The sequence below is a fragment of the Ambystoma mexicanum genome, chromosome 2q (genome assembly GCF_040938575.1).
Source record: "Ambystoma mexicanum isolate Mex_15411 chromosome 2q, UKY_AmexF1_1, whole genome shotgun sequence".
In the NCBI taxonomy this organism is placed as follows: domain Eukaryota; kingdom Metazoa; phylum Chordata; class Amphibia; order Caudata; family Ambystomatidae; genus Ambystoma; species Ambystoma mexicanum.
In genome coordinates this window covers 1,441,388,866-1,441,413,822 of record NC_090924.1, presented here as the reverse complement: position 1 = coordinate 1,441,413,822, position 24,957 = coordinate 1,441,388,866, and the positions used below count along the sequence as shown (strand labels likewise).

The window sequence follows — 24,957 nt, the reverse complement described above, 5'->3', positions numbered from 1 at the left end:
ACATACATGGTGTATATGGTAGCAATTTTGCAAGTGATAGGAAATACTCTATTATACTATTGTTTAGGGGAGGAAGGCCAGACAATGTTTTAAAAATTACCAGAGCTTTCAGCACACAAAGCGGAGGCTTAACCAGTTTTGAACAAAGGATAGCAAAATTAGACAAACATTTTATTGTAAAATACAAAACTTGTTCTTGGCAAGATAACACTTTGCGATACGAGAACAAAAAGCTGATGAAACGATTGAGGACTTTGTGACTTGGAGGATTAGCGATGAAATGCAAATATGACCACCGCAGAGATGAACATATCAGGGATCAACTAATGATAAGCTGCAGTGATCAAAAGGTTAGAGAAGCTCTGTGGCGTGAAGGAGGATGCGGCACAGACATAACTCTAGAAATTGCTATTGAGATTGCAAAAGTAGTTCAACATACGGAAAAGTAGATTAGGGCACTGGATGTAGAAGCTGGAAGAACAACTCCAAGTATAAATGTAGTGGAGAAAATGCAACAAAGAAGACTGAGGTAAATAAGGATGAAGGGAAGACATGCCAAAGAAAAGGATGGATGCAAAACCAAGGTTTGAAGGAAAGATATTTGGCAAAAGATGTTAAAGGTGCAGCAACCCGGACCATATTGCAAGTGATGAACAGTGCTTTGCTCACCACATAGTATGCAGGGAGTGTGGGAGAAAGGGGCACATTGCTCGGTGTTGAAAACATTGGAGCAAGCCAGGAGGCATCAAAACAGTCAAGACGGTGCAAGCTATTGGTAACACGGTGGTACCATCGATGAGGATGAAACGTGCGTAGTGAATGCCACTGATGCAAGACCGAGAAGAGTGGACCCGCCAAAATGAGCGTAAATGATGTTCCCGTTGAGTTGCTGTTAGACACCAGAGCGGACTACACGTTGGTGAATTTAGAAACCTGGAAGGAGATGTTTAATTTATGTGAGCTCCAGGAAGCGACTGTGAAAGCACATGCTTATAAAGGGGGTACCCATAAACATTGTGGGAGAATTCTGGGCAGAATTCAAGTATGGGGAAAGATGTGCCCAGGGAATGGTGAGAGTCACCACCAAGGGTGGACACGCAGGCAGACTGGGGTCTGAGATTGGATCCTGATCACCCAACGCAAGTGATGGTCATACGGAAAAGGAGTCAATAGAAGAGAAGAGGAATGACATTACTGATCGGTATCCCAAAGTATTCGGAAAAAAAACAGGATGTTTGAAGGGATTCGTGCATTTGATCAAATTGAAGCCATTCCAGTGAGATCCAAAGCACGCACCATACCCTTGGCTCTATGTGCTGATGTGGAAAAAGAATTGGAACAGAAGATGGGCGAAGGGATTATTGAAGAAACAGAGGCTGCAGAATGGATAAGTCCAATAGTGGCTGTGCGCAAATCCAATGCTAGTTGGAGACTATTGACCTAAGGGGATTGAACAACTGTGTGATGCGGATAGATTTCCTGCCAAAGATTGCCAATCTATTAGCGGAAATTGAAGGAGGAAAAATATTCTCAACGTTTGACCTAAAGGCAGCTTATCATCAGGTGGAGTTACATCATGCATGGATTTGACAGCATTTATAACACTGTTTGGATTGTATCAGTGAAAAGGGATGTCGTTTGGCTTAATTTCTGCATCTAGCGTGTTCCTGAGAGTCATGTACAAACTGTTCTACAATATACAATGAGTGTGCTGTTATCAAGACGATATCCTGGTTTGGGCGATGGATGTAGGAGAGCATGATGCTATCTCACAATTAGCCTCAAACTCAAGCTAGGCAAAACAGAAATAATGGTTATACCCAAAAATGGGGCAAGACAACCACTACATCCCATGGCTGACAGAACTAGGATCAGCACTGACGCGGTCAACAACAGTAAAAACTTAAATGGAATAATTAAGAAATGTTTGTTCCTCCTTCACACAGTAAAAAGAATCCTCTGTTCCTTTCCTTCACCCATAAAGCACTCACCATCATCTCCCTCATCATTTCCAGAATAGACTATGCCAACAGCCTATACCTTGGTATGCCGGAACGCCTACTAAAGAAACGACAATGTATCAAAACCACTGCAGCCATACTCCTGCTCAGACTACCACAAAGGGATCACATCACCCCAGCGCCTAAAATGCTACATTGGCTACCCATCAACAAATAAGGTTCAAAACAATGTGCATAATGCACAGAGCAACCACGGCCAAAGAGAAGAATTCGTACAAAATAAAATAACCATCTAACTTCCGGCAGGACCACTCAGATCAAGCAACGACGTTCACCTAGAAGCAAAACTATACAATTAAAGAAACTCAGAGGGTCGTCATTCTCCCACCTTGGAAAATTACTGCCTGTACAACCCTGTGCCCTCTAGTCTTCTTTTGATGTAACGTAAGTGTGACCCTTTCTTGCTGACCACCCCAGATTACCCCCAGTATAACTTAATCTCCTGTTGCCATATATCATGACCTAAACTAACACATATCAATCTGTCCCCTCCCGCTCTGAAGTGCCAGACGCGACAACTGTTAAATTTCATCCCCCAGTAAGTCACCTGGAGGGCAAGACCCCCACACCCTTCACCTCGCCAATGATCTGAGGCGGGATAATGTAAATAAGTGTGTACAATTTATAGGCCTCTCTTAATATCGGAGGTATCGTTTAGTTAGACAGTACCAGCCGCCTCTCCTGACCTTCACCTCGCACGGACCGGCCCAGCTGACCCACGTGATGCCTAGCAGCCCGCCAAGCTGCCAGACATCTCGTGAAGCCTGTCCATACAGTTCCATACTGGGACCTAATCCCTCACCAAACCAAATGTAACTTGTGGACTATATGGAAAATGTCATCTATGACAGTGTAACCCGTTAAAAATGTATTGCTTTGTATCGTTTGCCAGAGTACTCTCGAGGCAGCAGAGTTCTCTGGATGCTGAATCTTATATAAAAACCTTTATTTCTCTCTCAACCAATCTCCTGGTCTCATTCCCTACTGGGACGTGTCCTTTACTATAAGTTTCTGATTGCATATCGGGAGTGAGCACCTTCTTTTTTATTGTTTTTATTTACGAGTTTATAATCACAGAAGTGATTTTTACAAATGTCTAGCAGAGTGAGCACCTTCAGTTTGTTGGACTATGTGATGACGCTTGTGTGTGGGTTGCTGGGTTGCAGGTGCTGCTGCTGGGAAGAAATTAGAGCTGTGGTTACTGGACACTTGGATATAGCTTGTGGGTTCTGCCAGGTCACCATGAGAGAGCTGAGTGTTGGACTCTGTGATATAGTTTGTGGGTGTACACACTGGTTAATATTGAGAGAGCCGAGTGTTGGACTCTGTGATATAGCTTGTGGGTGCTACTGCCGGTTAACAATCAGAGACCTGTGTGTGTTGGGCTCTGTTATACAGCTTACAGGTGCTGAAGCCAGTTGACATTGAGGGAGCTGTCTGTGTTGCACTCTGTAATATAGATTGTGAGTGCTGCCAGAGAACACAGAGACTGTTGTGTGTTGGACTCTGTGATATAGCTTGTGGGTGCTGCTGCTGGGTAAAATGTGAGAGCTGTGTGTGTTGGACAGTGTGATATAGTTGGAAGGTGATGCTGCTGAGTGACATTGGGAGAGCCGAGTATTGCACTAAGTGATATAATTTGTGGGTGCTACCACTGGTCAACATTGACAGAGAAGTGGGTGTTGCGCTCTGTGATATAGCTTGTGGGTTCTGCTGCCGGTTAACAATCAGAGAGCTGTGTGGGTTGGGCTCTGTGATACAGCTTGTGAGTGCTGAAGTCGAGTAACATTGAGAGAGAATTGATTTGGAATATGTAATATCGCTTATGGGGGCTGCCAGTGGCTAACATTGAGAGCCCTGTGTGTGTTGGCTCTGCGATATAGTTGTGGGTGCTGCCACCAATAGAAATGAAAGAGCTGTGTGTGTTGCCGAATGACATTAAGAGAGCCGAGTGTTGGATTCTGTGATATAGCTTGTGAGTGTTACCACTGGTTAACATTGAGGGAGCTGTCTGTGTTGTACTCTGTGATACAGTTTGTGGATGCTTCTGGTGGATAGTAATGAGAGAGCTGTGTGTGCTGGTCTCTCGTCTATAGCTTGTTTGTGCTGCTAGGTGTGGGGTACATTTACTAGCCCAGCAGAAATCCCCTGCATCACAGAACTGCATTTGAGCAGTTACAAAAATGATGGCTGCGCTGTATCGGCTGAGCACAGATGGGGCGAGATGGAGCACAGACATCACGAGAATGGCTGCATTTACTTTCTTCATGTGCACCCAACAAGAGGAATTCAAAGGCAGAATGGCTCAGCGCTTCTGTGCTGTCACCTCAAAAATGTAAAACTGCAAAATAAAATGTTCTGCGTGTAAAAGGACTTTGCACTGGTGCTATCTTCATTGTTGAACATCACCCAGCTTGGGTTTCTGTAAAACACAGGCATGTTCATCCATATTCAGGTGGTACATCAGCAATTGGGGGCATTCCTCACTGAATGGCATGTTGTGGCAAGCAAATTCTGTGAAGAGCAGAGAAATCCCTTTCTGGCCGCATTCAACATTTACTTTGGAAACAAACGTAAAACTTGCACAGCACTTCAAAAAGAAACTCTCTCTCTTCTTTTCCTGATGTCCGTTTCAAAGAAGCCCTTTCTTGAGCATATCCCTGTGTGTAGAAATTGACTAGAGCCATGAAAGCCTTCAGAATGAAAATGTGAGAAAAACCGCCTTGGTTAAGTAAACATTCAAAATAAAATGAACCCGTGTTACACTGCCTTGCAAAGCAGTGAAATGACAATGTGAAAGCTCAATAAGAAAACACTGTAATAGGCCCAGAAACACAACTGTGCCTCTTAGGAAGAAAAGCTGCAAAGATGTAGGTATATTATACTCTGTATATTTTATTTTCACTTACAAAAAGAACTTCAACAGCCTGGCTAAGGAGGCATTCCAGTTAGACCAGTTTGGCAAAAGCCAAATGTCGCACCTATTTGTGAACGGAGGCTGCAAATGCCTGTGCTCTGTTCCAATGGGCCTGAGTGTGATAATGACAGGCTATCCCATACTGCATGGCAGAGATGCTCCCAAAAACAAAGGGGGATTCGAACCCATGTGTTTCCCTGAGAAGTGTGAAAATCCTCTGCATTCAAACTAAGGACTTCAAAGCAGAAGCCATGGCAACCTCTGTGTAGGCTGACCAGGGTAAGACACTTTGCTGGGGGGGCGGAAAGACTGCCCATTTTTGGGGACAGATATGATATGATATATGATATGATTGTTTATTTATATAGCGCCTATACACAATGTGTTTCAAAGCGCTTCAAGGGAAGGGAGGGAACAAGGGAAAATACAACCACATTCTTACAGGCCATGAACAGTAAGGATGCGAAATTAACTATCATACTCGGCCTGACGACATTTCAGATAGTGCAAGAGCTAAGACATAGATAAGGAAGGGTGGGGGGAGAATGGGAAGGAAATGGAAACAGACAGGCGACTACCGTACTAGGCCTGACGACATTTCTGGTAGAGCCGGAGAAAAACGAAAGGTGAGGGAGAGGGGTGCAGAAAGGGAGGGGAGGAACAAAACAAGCGACTATCATACTAGGCCTGACGACATTTCAGATAGTGCTAGAGGGGTTGTGGGGAGGAAAAAAACAGTAATGGGAGGGTGGAGGAAACAGACGAGGTTGTTATCATATTAGGTCCAGGGACAATTCTGATAGAGTAAGTGCATAGAAAAGGTAAGGGGAGGAGATAGGAAAAGGGAGAATGGAAATGAGGAGAGAACAGAGAGTAAGCAGTCAAAAAGAGTGGAGAAGCAAGAGTGGAGAGCGAATACAATTGCAGAAGTCAGTAGTAACCATCCATTTGATTTAAAACACTTTTTATAGTAAAGCATTTATTTCAGTGATCTGAAGAAGCAGCAATGTGAAATTATGACCGTTTTAATGTAAATTGGGTACCATTAAAACAAGACTATGTGGGTTATCCTAGCATGTGGGGGGCGCGAACGACAGTAAAAAGACAATTCTGGAGAAAGCGTACATGACACAGTTATGAAAGGTAAATAAAAATATGCTCAGCATTAATAGGCTTCTGTGTATACATTTTTAGAATTTTAGGGGAAATATTTTTCATAGAAATGGTGAAAGATTGCCAGAAGGACAAAACAGCATCATACAAACTTGGTAGTTGGAACGGCATATTCCTTGTAAAATATGGGGTCTGCCCATCTGATTTTCAGGAGGCTAACAATTGTAAATATAAGAGTTTTGTCTCATAACTGATTTTGGCAAAAGTAAATGGAATAACAAAGCATCTCATAAAAACACACACACTAAACCTGAGTCACTTCCTTCAGTACAATCAGCTTAGAGGGAGGTAGCGACATCCACAGACTGACCTATCCAATCTTAGCAGGTAGGTCTAGCTTAGTTCTACCCACATAGTAAAAGTCCTCTGGTGTCATCCGGCTTATAAAAAGAGGAAGCTTAGGGAGAGTCAGGACATTCAAAAAACCGACATTCAAAAATCAACATCCAGAGATCCAGACAGTCCACATTCACCTTGCAAGACTCCAGACTCCAGAGCCAGGCCAGAGGTAGCAGATCCAGGCAGAACCTCTTATCCAGGCAGAACCTCTTATCCAGAATTAAACCCTACAAAAATCCCAATAATTCACAGAGAAAGGAGGAAAGGCTGTGGATCCCTTTGTGAGCATCCCATGACCAGACCTGTCTTTGCCCAGCTGATGCACCCGCCGTCCACTGAGACCATACCCCGGTTGCCTCGCTGTGTCCCTAGAGGAGAGCCTAGCCACTACGCAGTGACCAGACCCTTGTCCCGCTGTCCAGAGACCCGGTTAGCTGTCCAAACTACCCAATTCAAGTGCTTCTTGTAAGTATTACCCTCCACAATAACCAAAACAAAAGCTGCATACACCATTCTGTTACCTTGCAATTTGTACAACCCTCTAAGAAACCCTTTAAGAAATCCTATAAGTATCCTAGTAACTTCTGAAAATTGTTAGAATCCTCTGTGTATCCTGTTCTTAGAAAAACCTGAGTTAGTCTTCATGTGTTAGCACAATTCTTTTCTAGTCATTTCAGTCCTTGTGTAAATCCTTAGTACTATTTTGAATAATTTAATTAATTTCCAATTAAATTAAAATAACCATTCAGTAATTCCGAGTGCTATTTTACTCATTTTTCAAGGGTTCTCAATCCAATTTTGGCTGGCCTCCCATTCAGAGGTGGTAGGTCTGATTTTCATTCCGATTTGTGCCTAGTATACCCGACTCCTTGCTACTCCTCCCCAACCACACACAACTTGGTTAACAGGGGTTTGAGGGAGTCTTGCAGGGGGAATGCCTAATTGTGGTGCTATTTGAAAATACTACCTGAAAAGTAATCTTGCTTTCATTCCTTTGTGCATCTGATGTTAGAAGGTCAAACTAAGTGTATTCTATCATTTTACTGTGTAGTTATCACCACACTGGTAATTGCTGCCCTACATTGAATGTGTTTGATTTTTATTCAAAATTAAAAATAAATATTTCATTATTACACACCGGCCTGGTTCATGGTCCATTGCTACACGGGGTGTACGTCAAGGGGGGTGTGAGACGTATGGGCTGCCTTCTCAAACAGAATCTGAATCAATAAACTTAAAAATGTTCTTATTGTGCACCACATCCCTGGCCAGTAGAAAGAGTTCTGGTATGGAGTGTGCTGCATCTTTAAAATCCTTAACATAGGTGATATTGAGAGAGCAGAGCGTTGGACTATGTGATGTAGTTTCTGGGTGCTTCTGCTGGATAGTAATGAGAGAGCTCTGTGTGCTGGACTCTTGCATGTAGCTTGTTTGTGCTGTTAGGTGACATTGAGAGAACAGGGTGTTGGACTATGTGATATAGTTTGTGGGTGCTACCACTGGTTAACATGAAGAAAACGGTGTGCGTTGGGCTCTGTGATATAGCTTGTGTATGCTGCTGTCGGGTAACAATCAGACAGATGTGTTTGTAGGGCTCTGTGATACTGCTTGGGAGTGTTGTAGCCAGGTAACATTGAGAGAGCTGTGTCTGTTGGGCTCTGTGATATCATTTGTGAGTTCTGCTGCTGGTTAGAAATGAGAGAGCTGTGTGTATTGGACTTTTGGCTATAGCTTCTGTGTGCTGCTGCATCACATTAAGAGATCCTAGTGTTGGACTATGTGATATAGTTTGTGGGTGCGTCTGACGGGTAGTAAAGAGAGAACTTGTGTGGGAGCGAGGGGCCACCAGGCCCCTCGTGTCCTTTACTTCTCAGTACAAACCTCGGACCAAGTGCCTCCAGTAGTGGGTTCGCTCCTTGCCCTTATGCAATGTTAACTTTGGTTGAATTTCGCGTAGATGGGACCTCTGAGCAGGACACGGGGCATCCATTTTGTACCCCCTTTCGACTCCATCTTGGTGACTAGGCCTCACTGCGATAGTACAAAAATGCTTCTCTTCCCTTTCTCGCAACGGCGAGACACACAGGGCACATGGCCCCCACAATCGTTCTCACTCTGACTGGAAAACTTCGGCTCCATTTGCACGCTGAAGCCGGAGGTGCTTGCAACAAATAATAAATTTAACACATCACTCTTCCTCTGAGATCACTGTCCTGCATGTGAACCAGCATGAGCTAAGCACATAGCTCGTCTATCTCCACAAGCGTGTCATTGCCCCCGCACCCTCGCCAGTGGAAACTTACTGCTATTGTGACCCTGTGTCCCTGCAAGGTATTCCTTTCATGTGCCAGATCACTGACCAAGCCCTGATGCCCACCCAGCAGATCCCCAACTAACATTAGACCCCTGCTGCAGTATATCATTGCCTACCACTAACAAATGCCACATACCAGAGATTCTTGTGAGCACAGACCCACACTTCAACCAGTGTATCATAGTGGTCAAGACCCTTAACCTAAGGCCTGTATAATCCAATGTTATTGATAGTATAGATATACGTGTGACTTTTATAGAGACATGATAAACTACTGAAAGACTTTGAAAAATTGTCATTTAGTGCATGCATTTTTGAGAATATATTATGTTAGTTTAGATAGTGACCACCCTGCTTCACAGCGACCTGACCTTCACCGATTCAAAGCACAGATGTCGGACGTCCATCCTCCCGCCAACCAGGCAACCAACCCGGAGGAAGAGATGCCACCCACACCTAAGGCACCACACGAACTGACCAATCCGGGACCAACGTAGTATCCTATGTTAGTTTGTCACTTCACTTATAAAAATGTATTGTAACGTTAATTTTGTCAGAGCGCTCTCAGAGATCTTTTGAATTCATTAGATAAACCTTGCCTTGAACTCTCGCAGCCTGCTCTCTTTGCCTTATTCCCCGTCCGGGGTGTGTCTGTTTTATTCTTTTGCATGTGTAAGACAGGAAGGGCACAAACATTTGGTGACCCCCTGCGACGTGATTTGGAGAGGTGCCTCGAGGCCTGCACCGTGCAGCGAGATACGGGACGCCCCCCAGCAAAACCATCACCTCTGCAGCCGACCAGCCTGTGCGCACTACAAGAAAGGGTCAAGGGTTCCCAGTTGACAAATACCCGACTGAAAAGCTGCTCGCCGAGGCGGGCCACAGCTTGGTTGAGGTGCAGACCTGACTGGGGTCAGACTGTGAACGGTGACCCTCAGATTACCTGACTGAAAACGCGAGTGCTGGTTGCGAAGGTTTCCAAGGAAAGGTAAGGGGGAAAATAAGGGAACAAGGGAACAGGTGATAGTGAGTTAAAGCCGAGAGTAGGGACTGTGTGAGTGATGCTGAGGCTTTTCTGATCTGTCCTTTATATGGCCATTAGATTTTGTGAAAAGTGAGAAGAAGAGAAGAGGTATCCTAGCCCGAATGGGGTAGAAGGCGGCGCCGCGCAAATAGTAGGAGTCTCGTTTATTGAGTAGACTCGAAGTAGTTATTTAGAATAGTCTTTTTCTGTGTAAGCAAGAGTTCTTGGGAAAGAGTAAGATGGTGTAAGAGGTGGGGAGTGAATGAGAAGAGCAGGTAAAGCGGGGAAGGGTAAAAAGTGTTCGGTAACGGGAACAAAAGGTAGTGCATGTGCAGTGTTATGTCTTTTTCTTTTTGTCCATCATTGTGTATGTCAAAATATTGTAATTTGTTGGTAAGGGGTATACATGTGAAAGTGAACTGTTGAAATTGGAAATGCAATAATTACAAAGGTAACATTGAATATTGATACACAATAATTGCCAATTGTGGGAATTCTGGAACAGTTAATGTGGAGATTTCGTACTTTTTTCTACCTTTTTCAACTTTGTAAAAATTGTTTCATACAATTAAATCAAATAAACAAAAAAAAAATAATAATAATTGCCAATAATTGAGAAACGCTTGACATATTGTTGATCTATACAAGGGGACAGGTGGTTGGAGGGTGTGATTAGAGGGAGGCTCAGGTGCAAGCGCACATGCAAGTGAGGGGAGAAACATCGTCATGTGGGGAATAACACTGTTAGCTCATATTTGCCAGCACCTCCCACTATATAGTGAGAGGATACAAAAATACCACGATCAGTGGGTGACAGAGATAAAAGGGGACAGCGTGACACCAATTTGGCCAGAGGGAGGGTCGTTTGACAAAAGGGTGTTAGATTTAGTGTCCATGCACTTATTGGCGAGATATAAGGGAAAACAGTTGCAGAACAGAAGAGAAGTATTGGATCTGTGGCGAATGTTTGAGGAAATTGCCCCCACAGCAGAGGTAAGTACAGAAAAAACAATAGAAAAACAAGAACAAGAACACGCAGGAAGAGGTAAGCGGAACGCCAAAGGGTGAGTGTACAACGACCACAGCTTAATGACAAGACCAGCAGTAGGATGCAGCGAGCCTCTGTACATACTGGCATGCCCCACCCCCACTCCCTCAAACGGAGCAATAGCCACAGCACCACCGCCATATGACAAAGGAGGCCTGTATGGCCCAACGAGTGCGTCCCCTGTAAATTTAGCGCGATTCACCAGAGATTTAGACCGCCAGCTAGCGTATGCACAAATGGAAATAACGCGGCTAAGGGCACTGTGCGACCGAGGCCAAATGCTACCGGGGGGAGGGGAAGCACCACCATTGTCCGTAGCAGATCTCACAACCCCGCTAAGTGCAACAGGGGAATTAGCCCCAGCGATGCCAGAGCCAGCACAGTCCGTACTTTCTCAGGGAACACCTACATCACAAGGGCGAGAAAAAGAATGGCGATCAGGAGAGTTCCTGTTCCATCTGAATGATAAACCAGTGAGAATTATACGCCCAGCCACCCCAGAAAGCCAGCGCGTAGAAGGACAAGAGGAGAATGGTGAGCAAGAAGAGGAAGTAGAGGAGGTGTGGAGCGATCTAGACGAATACGAGGAAGGAGTGGCAGCTGTAGGATCCCCACTGCCACATCATTTCGATGACATGGATCCACAATCACCCCTATGATGGCAGGGTAGACTAAGGCAGCGAGTAGAGAATATTTTGGTGAGTAACAAAGAAAGGAACGGTAAGTAAAACAGGAAAGAAACACAAGTTGCAGATGCCGTTGATACATAAGGGAGCAGGTAGGCCACACTATATTCCATGGGCCCAAATGGACAAAAACAACCTGTTGAAACTCCTCACCCCACTTGCAGGAGGGGCAGGGAAATGGATACATGCATTCGAGAAGAGCACGGCAGGAGTACCGTTGGCGATAGGCGATGTAAAACGCTTGCTAGTGTCCGCTGTTGGTGATCAGGCAGACGCAGTGTGTGAGAAGGCGGGGTTCCCAGGAGTGACAATGAGTTGTGACCGCCACGATGGATCGCCCTTTAACAATGTTCGAGCACAATTATGGGACGCATTGCGGCGCACATTTCCAGATATTCCAGATTTACATTTGGTAATGCAATGCACAATGGAGGAGAACGAAGACCCTATGCAATTCATACTGCGGGTGCAAGACTTGTGGAGAAGCCAAACTGGTACGGCGTGGAACCAATCCACCGCCTTGTTCTATTTTATAATCAAGAAAGGGCTCCCGAAGGAGGTACAGAAGGTCTTGGATAAGATAGCTGGGATAGAAGCCAAGGGTTGGCCTGACATTCAGAGTATAATTGTGCACCACTGTAGGAGGATCAAAGAGAGAGAATAGGAGATAGCTCAAAAAAGGCTGGCAGACGAAGCGAAGCTGGTACAGAACAAATTAGTGAAGGTAGTCGCCATAAACACCAGCGTAACCGCTGATAGGGAGAACGAGGGGGATGAAAGTGCGAGAAACAAACCAGTTGGAATAGCAGCGCTGTGGACAGCAGGAGAACAAGGACCGTGGAATGGAGAGGAGCAACACAGAGGACCCGAGTGGCAAGAAAGGCCGGCAAGAGGAAGAGGTGGGTACCGAGGCCAGAGAGGAGGGTTCAGAGGAATGGGGAATAGAGGATTTGTTGGCCAAGGGATGCGAGGAGGACAGCAAGGGTCATGTTGTAACTGTGGGAGATGGGGACACTATTCAAGGGATTGCAGAATGCGGCCCTCAGGGTATTTCCAAGGGCAACCACCCATGGACAACGAACAGGTATGGGGATGCCCACAACCGGGTAGCCCCTATGGATTACCAATGGGAGGGGAGAAGACCACAGGACCAGTGCTATAACGAACCCCAAATGCAACAAAGACACCCACCGCCACAATCACATCACAGTGCATCACAGCCCATGGCAAGACAAAACACTGTAGGGAACGCCAGCAATAACAGTTTTGCAACAGCTGCAAACGGTGCACCTGCACCATTCCGTGGCGTAACAGTAGTTGGAGATAATGTCTTTTCAGTGCCAGGACAAGAAAGGTACGCAGATTAGGACAGCCCACAGGGAGCACTTGCGTGTCCAGTCCTATCCACCACCCTACGTGCAGAAGAGGAACCACTAGTAGGGGGCAGAGATAGGAAACAAGCAGTTTATCTTTATGGTAGACTCAGGAGCGGAAAAAAATCATGTCTTATGGAAGGGCGGTTTCAGTTCTCAGGCAGGAATTCGGAAACGCATGGGTTCTCTGGGGCAATTTTAAAAGTTCCTTACACCAAAGATCTTGATATAATGGTAGGGGGAAAAACAGTGCGCGCACCCTTACTGTACCACAAAGATGCGCCAATCAACTTGCTGGGTAGAGATTTGCTAAGTAAATTGAAAATTACCATTTCATTTACAGAGCGGGGGATAGTGTGTTCCACCCCAGGAGTATGCCCAGTACGAGCAATGTTGATGATTAGTACAATGATGAATGAAGTTGTGGTGCGAGGGATACCCATTGACATAGACATGATTATCTATGGCATCAAAGTGTTAGCCCGAATAGTACCTGAGATAATGAGAAAAGAATGAAGGACACCATCCGACTTTATATTCCGCCCAATTGCAAACACAGATGTCGTACCAGGCACGATAATGTCCATAGATATCGAGGCAGTTCAGGTATCGAGTAAATGTATTGTGGTCGTAGGCTCAACCAGGGGCCATACCGCCAAGAGTGAAACAATACCCGATATCCAGAGAAGCAGAGGAAGGAATTAGGGAGACAACAAATGCACTCCTGAGCCATCAAACTCCCTGTGTAACATGGCTATCTTCCCGATCAAAAAAGCAAAAGGAGGTGCGTGGAGGATGATCCAAGATCTCGCCCAATCAATAACGTCATTCAAAAAGAGTTCCCGTTAGTGCCTAACCCGGAATCAATACTGTGCAGTATACCCAAAGAATCTACATGTTTCACTGTGGTTGACTTGAAGAATGCTTTCTTCTCCATACCACTTGATCCTGGATCGCAGTACCTTACAGCATTCACACTGGGAAACAACAGATATGAGCATCACAGACTCCCACAGGGGTATTGCAAAAGCCCCAGCATTTTTAACAGAGTACTACGTGAAGATATTGGAAACATAGATGTAGAGAGCACCATTATACAATACGTAGACGATTTATTGGTCTGCAGCAAAACAGAAGAAAAGTGCAGAGAAGACTCCATAACACTATTAAACGTGTTAGCTACCAAGGGGTACAAGGTGGATAAAGGGAAACTACAATACTGCCTTTCCGAAGTTGTATACCTCGGACAGTTAATATCAAAAGATGGAAAACGAATACTCCCAGACAGGGCAGCTGATATACGTAACATAATCATACCAAAAACAGTAAAGGACATGCAAACAGTTCTTGGCATATGTAACTATTGCCGAGCATGGATCCTTGATTATACAGCATACACACGTCCATTACTGCAAGCATTAAAAGAAGCACAGAAGAGTAGAGCCCCAATAAAATGGACACATGACATGATGACTCAGTACTTCAGACTAAAAGACCTTATCGCAGATGCCCCAGTCCTCGCGAACCCAGATTATGAGAGGGAATTTTTCTTGTTCTCGCACTGCAATGGAACACTGATGACAGCAGTGCTGACACAAAAAACATCATTAGGCCACAAACCATTGGCCTATTACAGTGGAACACTTGATGGAGTGATGCAAGGACACTTCGCGTGCAAACAGGCCCTCGCAGCTGCGGCCTTCCCCATTGAAAAGAGTGCCACAATTGTGATGGGATGTTCAGTAACACTATATGCAGAGCATTCATTATTTGAGATTCTTGAGCGGTCAAAATCAACTTTAACAACACAGAGAGCAACCGCATACGAGATAATAATTTCAAGCCCAAATGTGCATGTGGCCAGGTGTAAAACAGTAAACCCAGCAACATTCATTACAGAGCCATGTACAATGGAGGACATGCAGGAACACGACTGTGCAACCTATGAGGGGGAGGGCAACGATATTCCCAAAGCAAGTGAAAATGCCCTGAAGGAAGGAGAAGTATATTTCATAGATGGGTCAGCATCAATAAACCCAGATACAGGGGAGAAGCATGTAGGGATGGCAGTAGTACGTATGGAGGAAGATAGCTATTAAATAATTGTCCAAAAGTGCCTCCCGTCCCATTACTCCGCACAAGCGGCTGAACTAACTGCATTGATTGAAACATTACGCACAGCCAAAGGATGCACAGTGACTATATATTCAGATTCAGCATATGCAACGACCACAGTCCATTCAGGACTATCCTGCAGACGTAGAAGGGGGTTCAGAAGAGCAGATGGTTCCCCAGTACAGCACGCCGCGCTATTGAATGAATTGATAGATGCATTAGCGGAGCCATCGGTAGTGGCAGTGGTGAAATGCCAAGCCCATACCAACAACACAGATGCGATCTCATTGGGAAACGCGGCAGCCGACGCAGCAGCGAAGGAGGCCTCGTATTTCAATATAACACCAGCATCCGAATGCATTGTAAAGGCAGCCACTGCAGAACCTAGAAGAAGCTTACAGCAACACACCCGTAGCATAGCTAATAGAGCTACAGAGGAGAGCACCACCGGAGGAGCAAGAGTTGTGGGGGGTGCAAACAATCAGCCACAGACCTCATTTGGAGATAGGAGACAACGGGAAAGGTAGTGATGCCGGTAGAATTACTAGAAGTAGCATTCCAACAGCTGCACTTCCCAGCCCATGTAGCGAAACAACACATCGCTGCAGACATCCAGGAACATTGGTTTGTCCCCAACCTAAAGGAACACTTGTCAAAATTTGTCATAAAGTGTACAACATGTCAAACATACAATTTAGGGATGACATTGAGGACATTGTGAGGGACTTTGCCACGACCAGCAGGGCCATCAGGGAACTCCACATAGACTACGCCGACATGGGAGAGAGATGTAACAGAGCAAGGTATCTAATTGAGGTGGTATGTCGCTTTTCAAGGTGGCTGGAGGCGGGTCCATGTCCCCACCCAGACGCGAAGTGTGCAGTGAAATTTCTAGTGTGAGAAGTGTTTTCCCGGTGGGGAATATGTGATGTGATACGGTCAGGCAACGGCACACACTTTGTGAATGACCTTTTCAAGGACGTGACGTCACTCTTGGGGGTAAAGCACAAACTGTGTTCCATTTATCATTCAATGGCTAATGGGTTGGTAGGAAAGATCAACGGCCTGCTCAAGAGTAAATTATCGAAGTTGTGTAATAAATTAAAGAAGCACTGGTTATATTGCCTGCCCCTAGCACTGTTCCAACTCAGAACGCAACCATGCAAGGACCACCATCTGAGCCCCCATGAAATTGTGACTGGGAGGCGAATACACACACCACTCTCCCCGATTAGGAGAACATCAGATGCACACACAGTGCCACAGTGCTGGGGGAAGAATTTAAAGAATACTTAACTCAGCTGACGCGCACATTACGCAGCATAGCGTGACAAATAGCACCGCCTTTTACTGAAAATGTGGCAACTGACACTACAACACTGGCTACAGACAGCCCAAGTGGGACACTGATGCCAGGGGCACAGGTATACGTGAGAGGTTTTGTGAGGCGATGGAATTCACTGAGGTTTCATGGCCCCTACGAAGTTATCTATAGAACGCCCACTGCAGTGAAAGTTAAGGGACTGAAATATTGGGTGCACTTCTCATATGTGAGGAGGGCACGCGATAGTGCTCTCCCTCAGAGCGTACAGGAATGTGCAAATGGTACTACAAATGAGGCTGAGAAACAATGACAATGTGATTTAATGTAAAGAAGAAAATAAAACGGTAAAGGGCGAAAGTAATGTTGCGCCCTCTGATTTGCCATGCCCTATGTCCATATCCTTCTTCCTTTCATTCTCTTTTCATCACTATATCTCTCTCTCCTGCTATAAAATGCCTAAAACAGTGGACATAATTGAAACGAATGTATAACAAAAAACAAGCAATAGTAAACGAAAGTAATGAGTAAACATGAAGTGTAAATATATATATATATATATATATATATATATATATATATATATATATATATACGTAATCTAGTGACTTAAGTTTTTATCGCCCCTCCAGGTGACAAATGGCCCAACAAAGTGCAATCACAGAGAATACATTAATGTTAGATAGTAATAGGGACGCCATTAGGGCTAAAAGATTTTGCAATGTTGACTGCGTTTTGAAATGTGCTGCAGTTTTGTTTTCAGTGATGTTGTTTTTCATGACCTGGTACTATTCTCTCTTATCTCTGATTAATGACATGCACAAAGGGGAGAGCTGGGCTAATCTGATACGAGAAGGTTCCAACCTAATATGGACTGGAGTAAAGACAATGTGGGGAGAAACATATAACATTGGTATTAACGGTACAAATGTAACGCAACCTTCAGAACACGCCGCTCCAGGTCCAACAATTGTCTCCTTGTCACAACCTGGCATAAATATGAGTAATGATTATGAATCGAATGAATATGATGGCGAATATTATTGGCCGAGCAACCTAGCCAACACAAGTACCCATGCACAGACAGCCATAGAACCTACCTCATATTACGCTGCTGCTACTAATGAGTGTACACATGCCATATTCAACCGCAATGACACTGCCTGGGCTGGAATGTTCCCAATACATTACCAAAAAGTGAGAAGCTTCAAGGAGGGAGGGTAAAGGAGAAGGAAAAGGGGGGCGGGAGGGAAAAGATACGACATTTATCATGACCTGGGGTTAGATGAAATAGAAGACCCCCACCACCCTGATCAATCTAACAAATGGTATTCAGACATGAGTGCCACGACAAAGCAAGCAACAAATGAAAGCTGCTATGTCTGTTCACTCATACCACATGCATCAGGGACACCGAAAATGTTGGTACCACAGGAAATGCCCTTGTCGGAGGCCCAATGTTTAATTCATTTAGTTCTATGTAGGATAAAAAGCACCTTCCAGGCACACACCGTCAGCCTAGAAAGACTGGAGAGTGAGAGAACATGCACGAGCCGGCGTCAAGGAGTAATCTGCCTCAGAGAGCCATTTCTTGTCATAAAAGGGACAAGGTATGCAGAAAACAAATGGCACGATGAAACTATTGAATGCAAAGCAGAAGCACTCCGGGGACTAGCTGAAGACACGTTCCAATGGATAAAGGGAGTGTGCACCCCATCTGGTCACAGCACGTCACTAAGCTAACATGGATTACAGCACTGGAAAAGCCTATAAAAACACAAAAAGAAGTACTGCACGAACTGTGCTTCCATGGGGAAGGAAAAGTGAACATGGGGAAAGCAAGGAGATGCAACAAGACAGTAGTAATACCTGACATGAAGAAAGGCACCGCAGCCCTCATGGACATGTACTGGGTTTGTGGCAAAGAAGCCTACCTGCATCTACCTGCATCCTGGAAAGGTACTTGTGCCTTGGCCACTCTCCATACAGCCCTGATGGTAATACCAGAAAGCCATATCCAAAGGAGCGGCAGGAGAATCGGCTGACAGATCGGCAGCAGGAGATTCCGCTGGCAAATAGGAAGCAGGGAAATCGGCTGATCCATCGACAGCACCCCAACAAGTAAATACAGAACTTCCAGCTTATGAACTGTTGTCAGAATACGAGTTGAAAACAAAGTTGTCACAAAGCAAAACATCATCCAACTATATTTCATCTGAATCGTCAAAACTCCTTGCTGAGATCCCACCAAAATACAAGCTGTTCTCATCTACAGAGAAATTTTTCGCATCGCTCCTAGCACCAGGGCTCCAAGCACAAGCGAATGCCAAATGGTTACAAATAGTGCGCTGGGAGCTAATCCAACTGGCCAACGACACTGAAGAAGGATTCAACGTTATAAAAATAGAACTCCGTGCCTTGCGCCTAATGACAATGCAAAACAGATATGTTCTAGATCTCCTCACGGGGATGGAGGGTGGTGTTTGCCAAAAAATCGTGGGGGCCTGTTGCACATTTGTGCCATCCGAAGATGCAGATAACGGGACACTCTCACATGTGATAACAGCAGTCCACAATCTAGAAGAGAAGATGAGAACAGAGGGCAGAGCAGAAGAAAGCACATGGTTTGACAACTTCTTCAGCTGGATACCATCATGGGTAAATGTGATGATGAAAATACTCGTCCCTATCATCGTCTTTGTATTACTATTCTTCTGAGTGTGCCAATTAGAACTCCAGTGTTGTGCAAAAAGCATGCCTACCTCAACTATGATGATGGTGACAATGGGCCGACCGACAACGGTAGCAACTATGATAGACACACAAATACAAACAGGTGAACATAACACTCCAAAGTACAAGATGACTGCCATCTACAGGCAATATGGGGACAGTGTCGATAATTTATACCACACCACAATCAACAGAATTGCAATGGTATAACGAGGTGTGGCTAGACCTGGATGGGGATGGTGGGATATACTTAACATGCACTCCAGATGAATATGCAAGAAGAGGGAATAGCTTGAGAAGTGTATGCAGAGCATGGATGCCAATAAAGGGTACCCCTAGGAAGAAGCAGTTGCTGAAGCTGAGTACTACCGAAGGGAGAATGAAAGAAATAAAGTGGCATAATTTGTTACTTTAGATGTAAAGTACTTCTCAGTATAAAACTTGGACCAAGTGCCTCCAGTAGTGGGTTCGCCCCTTGCCCTTTTGCATCCATTTTTGTACCCCCTTTCGACTCCATCTTGGTGACTAGGCCTCACTACGATAGTACAAAAACGCTTCTCTTCCCTTTCTCGCAACGGCAAGACACACAGGGCACATGGCCCCCACCATCGTTCTCACTCTGACTGGAAGACTCTGTGGCTCCATTATCACGCTGAAGCCGGAGGTGCTTGCAACAAATAATAAATGTAACACATCACTCTTCCTCTGAGATCACTGTCCTGCAGGTGAACCAGCATGAGCTAAGCACATAGCTCGTCCATCTCCACAAACGTGTCCTTGCCTCCGCACCCTCGCCAGTGGAAACTTACTGCTATTGTGACCCTGTGTCCCTGCAAGGTATTCCTTTCATGTGCCAGATCACTGACCAAGCCCTGATGCCCACCCAGCAGATCCCCAACTAACATTAGACCCCTGCTGCAGTATATCGTTGCCTACCACTAACAAATGCCACATACCAGAGATTCTTGTGAGCACAGACCCACACTTCAACCAGTGCATTATAGTGGTCAAGACCCTTATCCTAAGGCCTGTATAATCCAATGTTAATAGAGATATGATAAACTACTGAAAGCCTTTGAACAATTGTTATTTAGTGCATGCATTTTTTGAGAATATATATGTTAGCTTAGATAGTGACCACCCTGCTTCACAGCGACCTGACCTTCACCCATTTGGAGCACAGATGTCTGACGTTCATCCTCCCGCCAACTAAGCAACCAACCCGGAGGAAGAGATGCTACCCACACCTAAGGTACTACACGAACTGACCAAACGTAGTATCCTATGTTAGTTGCGTCACTTCACTTATAAAAATGTATTGTAACGTTAATTTTGTCAGAGCGCTCTCAGAGATCTTTTGAATGCCATTCATTAGATAAACCTTGCCTTGAACTCTCGCAGCCTGCTCTCTTTGCCTTATTCCCCGTCCGGGGTCTGTCTGTTTTATTCTTTTGCACGTGTAAGACAGGGAGGGCACAAACAAGCTCTGTGTGCTGGACTCTTGTATGTAGCTTGTTTGTGCTGCTAGGTGACATTGAGAGAGCAGGGTGTTGGACTACGTGATATAGTTTGTGGGTACTATCACTGGTTAACATGGAGAAAACGGTGTGCGTTGGGCTCTGTGATATAGCTTGTGTATGCTGCTGCCGGGTAATATTGAGAGAGATGTGTGTGTTGGACCCTTTGATATAATTTGTGGGTGCTGACAGAGGTTAACATTGAGAGAGCTGTCTGTGTTGGGCTCTGTGATATAATTTGTGAGTTCTGCTGCTGGGTAGAAATGAGAGAGCTGTGTGTGCTGGGCTCTGTGATATAATTTGTGAGTTCTGCTGCTGGGTAGAAATATGAGAGCTGTGTGTGCTGGACTTTTGGAGATAGCTTCTGTGTCCTGCTGCATCACATTAAGAGAGCTGAGTGTTGGACTTTGTGATATAGATCTTAGCTTTGCTCGGGCCTGTAACTATGATACCCAAGGCATTACCTGACTCTGTAATGCGCCCTCACCCCCACCCATCCCCTTGCCCCCCCACCCCGACTCGGGGATTATTGCTTTAGTAATATACCTACATTTCTACATCTTTCTGGTGTCACAGATCTCCCCAAAACAGCCGTAAAATGGAATGTATCGCGATATGAGGCAGCTACACAAAGAACCAAATAGCCTATGTGAGTGATGTGTACTGATTGCAAGATGGCCGCTTGGGCATCCTCCCCCCTGTCACTGAGATGTACATAGACAGATTTGGCAGTGAAGGTGAACAATGGGCTCCTTTGCATACTTAGTAGTGCGAATGAAGCCGAGAGAATATGTACATACACTAATGTTTGCCCCATTCTAAACTGGATATGCTAATCCAGTTCTTTGCATTATGGGACATGTAGTCCTGGATTATAAAATCCAAAATGCAAAAAAAAAGTCAGAATTAGCACCCACTGAATTGAGGGGCGCCTATTGGTAGCAGCAAATGAAGGGTCGGGGGGAGAGGTGAAGGGGGGTGCTAACATCACAGATGACTGGGCAGCAGCACCCTCAGTCCTGGGCAGGGGACTGGGGTAGACGGGAGGGAATGAGCAGCTAAGGAGAAGGAGCTGGTCAGCATCCAAGCATCATGGGGCAGGGGCAACATGCGGGGCGGGGGCAGTGCTTTAAGTGTCAACTCTTAGTTCTGGCAATTAAACGTTTTCCTACTTCCTCAACTCCATGAGAAAGCAGACTCCCTCCTCATCAAGGCACAGTGCATGATCCATGGGCACGCATGCTCTGAATGACATTCATGACGCGCCATGCCCCCATCCTAGATTGCTCCTGCGCTCCTGACACGGTTTATCACTGTCGGTCACTAATGGACGCCTACGAGCATGGCAGTGCCCTTCACAGGCGTGCCTGGCACGAGCACACCAAGGTGCATGGGCTTCCCATGTTGCAGCCCCTTGGGCAGGCATAGGGAGTGAGGGTAGGTCGTACTTCTACGCTCCATATACCACTTGCTATGAACTTTGCCTTATGCCCTCAAGGCTCGCCCTTCCATGCCTAGACACAAAATATAACACCCAGAAGTCCAGGATGCCACTCCCTCTTCATCAAGGCTTACCATCAAACCTCCACTCCCCAGGGGGTGGGGGGGGGGGGTATAGCAGCTCACTCTACTTGCATCTAGTAATATAACAAATAGGTCTCCTGCACAACGCTACGCCCCCACCACCTTCAACAAAGCGCTGTCATCTAGCATCTAGGAGCAATATACATGCTTTACAAATCCCCAACACTGAATGACTAAACTGGGGGGTGGATCCCAAAGAATACATCACCAGCTGTGTCTCATAGGACAGCGCCAAGGAAGGCCTTGCGGTAAAATAAGAGGTGTCTTATTTGTAGAATGCGCTTTCACGCGCACTGGTGCTCTTTGGTGCTATAGACATAGAACATACCTGTAGTTGTACGCGACTCAGTGGTACTCATTTTGTGAAACTCGGAAAGGATGAAAGGCTGAGTGGATCTGCAAGGATTGGAGCCAGTGGCCATGGGGTCAAACACACATCCTTCTAGGGGGTGCACGGAGCCACCCACCAGGGCCCTAATCCTGGACCTGCTGCAGGATATGGACACCACTTCCGGCGGCGAGTGGGGGGGGGGGGGGGTGGAGGAATGACAGCAAAGGACCAGGAACATGGGGTAACTCGCGTGCTTCTAACATTTTGCTGAATACGAGGACACGACAAATGTGTATTTAGATCTGGAAAGGCAACCCCCATTATATTATTAATGAACTCCTACAAACACTTACACCACACCCCCAGAAGATGGAAGCAGAGAGAAATTAACATGTGTCACAAATAGAACCCTGCACCACACGAGTGTGCACAGCCACCTGTCACTCACCTATACCCGGCAATGCTGCGATTATTCCGTCACAGTGTGTGCTGCATTTCCATTTCAATGCATGAGTTCTGGATCCAGATAGACAAAAGGTAATATATGCACCCCCACCGGAGCGGCTCGAGGCGCTCAGCTATTGATCCAGGTCAGCAGATCAACGCGCATGCGCAGTGCTCAGACACCACTCCCCAGACCATGTCCATCTGTCACTGCCTGACTGTCCCAAGAAATACATAATACATTTGCTGATTTGTGTAAGCAACTCTGCACCCACAACACCCTCAGTACATTCAACCGTGTATCTATGAACCCACACATCTGTTGTGACTAAGGCACGCTACAGTGCAGTCAAGTGTTGCTGTTTCACAGCACGTATCTAAGAGGCCTGTGATCACCTGTAATACCTTAATAAAAGGGGCGGCTCACGCTTTCAAGAGGACTTCTTGTGTGTGTTCTTATCTTGTACTCACTGTAGCTGTGCCCTGCCTCCCCGGAGCCATTAGCATGGTTGAGAGCTATGCAACTGTCAACGAGGCTTCTGAAGTGACCGTGCGTGCGCAGGCCTCCCGGGTCTGTACACACCCTCTGGCTCCATGTGGGGGCTTGCATATTCACGGACTCCTCTGTTACCCCTGTGAGCCCCTCACTGCACAGACCACAAACTGGAGGTGTGCGTTCAGTTCGGGTTCCACGGTCGCCCTGCTGCGTCCGGGAACAGCCCCTTTATTTAAAGCACACACGGCGAAGTTACATCACTCCGCCGCGTGTGTATGCCCTTAAAGGGGCAGCCACCACACTCCTCCTTTTGCATAACAAAATAACAAAAGAGGTAAACTACGCACAATGCACAACAATACACTGCACCCAAAATAAACACCCCTTTAATCACATGCCACTCCCGGACCCATCAGTCACTTTCCAGTCCGTGGGCTGTGCCCACCAGTACAGGGGTCCAAAATATAGTCATTGAGATGGGCAGGCTTCCACCTCCCAACCCTTTGGACATACCTCCTGCCCGCCTCCCGGATCAGGCCCTCCTCACCTGTATTCCCCCGACTTGGGGAAATCAGCGGATGGGCCAGGCCACTGACCTCGTCCGGTACATCACCATAGTCCCTTCTTTGAATCGCCTCGGGCCTGGTTTCTCCAATCTTCTTAAAGAAGCTGGCATTGCAGGTGACAGTGGCAGTCCCGTCTGAAGCAGTCACCATTGAGCCATGCACCGCCACCACGTCCATTGGACCAGGCTCATTTGTTAGCAACAGTTTGCCTTGAGGGTGCTGCTTCTTTGCAAGCACCTCATCTACCGGAGCTAGCTGCTGTGGCTGGAGTCCTCTCCTGATGTTCTCCTGGTCCGTCCTTAGACTCCTCTCGCGTTGCACCTGAGCATTGTCAATGATGGCCGGTTCTCTCTCTCTCTCTCACTTCCGGAATCAGACACCTAGGACATTACCGGAACATGGCTTCTGCGGGGGCCACTCTTATGGACGCATGCAGGGTGGCCCTGTACTCCCTTAGGAACTGATATAAAGTTCTCTGAAAGCAATGTCCTTCGCCGTGGGCGATGCGGAAGACCTTATTTAGCATCCTCATGCATTTTTCTGCTTCACCATACACCCGAGGCTAGACAGGAGTGATCCTACGGTGCTGTATACCATACTCCTCCATCAGTTGGGTGAAACTGTCCTCCTGGAACGGTGGTCCATTGTCAGAACACAAGGTTTGAGGCAAGCCAGGGGTAGCAAAGATCTTCTCCAACGCCACAGCCACCTTGTCAAATGACACCGACTCAATGAACTACAGTTCCAGATACCGCCACCATTCGTCCACGACCACCAGGAAGTGAGTGTCCGAGCCTGCGGACCCGAAGTCGCCGTGGACGTTCTCCCAGGGATTCGTCCTTCTAGGGGAAGTCTTGACCCGAGGCTCCTTCTACGACAGGGATGCCGCCTGGCACCACACACAGGCAGTGACAAATTCCTCAACCCGCCTCTCAGGGTCTGGGAGCCACACCTT

The 24,957-nt window shown here is 46.2% G+C and overlaps 1 protein-coding gene and 1 pseudogene across 4 annotated transcripts in view; one reads left to right on the top strand and one right to left on the bottom strand.

The window, feature by feature from the left end:
- The window catches only part of LOC138570251 (zinc finger protein 268-like), a 54,841-nt gene extending 31,193 nt beyond the window's left edge, over positions 1-23,648 (bottom strand). Inside the window, exon 1 of one of the 4 annotated variants that reach the window (XM_069649005.1) lies at positions 23,346-23,648. The gene's annotated coding sequence lies outside the window, so the exon portion shown is untranslated. Of the gene's footprint in view, positions 1-22,493; positions 22,676-22,944; positions 23,086-23,345 lie in introns of those variants that run through there. The other 3 variants (XM_069649004.1, XM_069649002.1, XM_069649003.1) reach the window with 3 other exon arrangements.
- LOC138570253 (zinc finger protein 850-like) overlaps positions 1-24,957 on the top strand; it is a 360,228-nt pseudogene that overhangs the window by 134,539 nt on the left and 200,732 nt on the right.